Raw genomic sequence first — 1,674 nt, 5'->3', positions numbered from 1 at the left:
AATTCCCATTATCACCAAAAAAAAAAAAAAAAGTAATAATAATAATAATAATAATAATAATAATAAAGTCAAATGAGGGCATCTTCCCACAGCCCCTATGACCCTCACCCAGTGCATGTCCCATGGGCTGTGACCGACAGGATGCCATCTGTTCCCCATCATTGACACATTTCTGCCATTCTGATCTGTGCTTCCCTAAACTCCAGAATCATAACTGGGAATGTGGCTCAGTGGTAGAAGCTGTGCTTAGTGGGCACAAAATCTGGAGTCCCAAACTCAGCACCAAAGAGAGAAGGGAAGGAATGACATCCACCAGAAGACCAGGGCCCTGCCGGCCTCTGTTGACAAGGGAGCACCCGGAGGGCAGCGGGCAGCAGAGGTGCCGGGACGTGGAACCCCAGCACCTCAACTTGTGTCTTCTGAAGTCCGCACCTCTTGTCCAGAAAGGACAGACGGAGAGAAAGAGAGCTGTGGCCATAAATCACTGGGCCTCTGGAGCTGTCCTGGGGAGCCATCAGGATGGGGCCCCTGCCTGGTCCCCGGAGAGCTGCCCCGAGCCATCCCCTCTCTCTGGCCCCAGAACAGAGCAGGCTGTGTGTGCAGGGCTGGCACAGCTCCCTCCAGCCTCACAGAGCAAACACAGGCCCAACCCCAGGCACAACCAGGCCCCACAGCCCAGCTTCGTGTCTCTGTGGGGCTGGCCGGGCACACTGGTCCCTGCTGAGGACGGTTGGCACCTTATGCCTCCTGGCCCCAGCAGAGCCCTAAATCAGCAGAACACACTCTGCCAGGCAGGCATTCAGATAGCAGGTAATGAAACCTTTCCGGCCCAGGGCACCCACACCTACTGGGCCCAGAGAAATAGTCTCCCAGCAGCTGCTGGGGCCCGGCTAGGAATTCCTCAGCTTAGGGGAGCACCCACAGTCCCCACCTGAGGCCCCTCCTCTGCAGGCGCTGGGGTCACCCCAGGGTTAGGGAACAAAGCCACCCTGCACTGCCCAAGGGGTCTGAGTCACTGCACCCCAGGGATCCCCCACCAGAGTCCCTCCCAGTCTCCCAGTCAGCCTGCAGCTCTAGGATCAGAGGACATGGGAGGAGACAGTCGCTGTCCAGAGGGGCACCTAGCTGGCACCCACAAGCAGAGGCCTTGAGGCTGGGGGAGGGGTGGCGGGGAAGAGGAGGAGGCAGGGCCAGGGAGGGGCAAAACAAAGGGGTACTTTTGGAAACCCGACCTGCCGGCTGGGGTGCCCACTAGCTCCTAGGTGCCGCACTCCAAGCCTCGTGCCTCTAGATCTGGGAACCCGGGCCCGCGGCCCTTAGGGCCAGCACCTCTGGACAACCCGCACCCCACTTAGGGCACCGCGCACCCAGGAACCCGTGGAGCCCACGCGCGGCGGCGGGGCCGGGCCTGCCAAGGAGGTGCTGAGACTTTCTCGGCCAAACTTGTTGAACTTGGTTTCGGCCGGTCCCCGCCAAGGGGAGGGGACACCCTTGCTTGGGCCAAGCCGACCACCACCTCCAGATGGTGGCCAGAGCAGCTGGAGCTCAGTGCAAAGATCCAGGGGTCCCCGGGGGGCGAGGCCCCTTCGTGGCGGGGGGAGCAAGGAGGGCAGCGAGGGGCCCTCGAGGGGACCCCGGAGATGATTCGGCTGCTCGCCCCGACGCCGCCCCTCG

General features: G+C 61.4%; 1 protein-coding gene across 1 annotated transcript in view; it reads right to left on the bottom strand.

The window, feature by feature from the left end:
* Window positions 1–1,674, bottom strand: part of Pacsin3 (protein kinase C and casein kinase substrate in neurons 3) — a 7,674-nt gene that overhangs the window by 5,080 nt on the left and 920 nt on the right. The window lies entirely within an intron of this gene.

Source organism: Fukomys damarensis, unplaced genomic scaffold, assembly GCF_012274545.1.
Source record: "Fukomys damarensis isolate Sample0158 unplaced genomic scaffold, DMR_v1.0_HiC HiC_scaffold_27, whole genome shotgun sequence".
NCBI classification, from domain to species: domain Eukaryota; kingdom Metazoa; phylum Chordata; class Mammalia; order Rodentia; family Bathyergidae; genus Fukomys; species Fukomys damarensis.
This window is presented reverse-complemented; position numbering and strand designations above follow the sequence as displayed.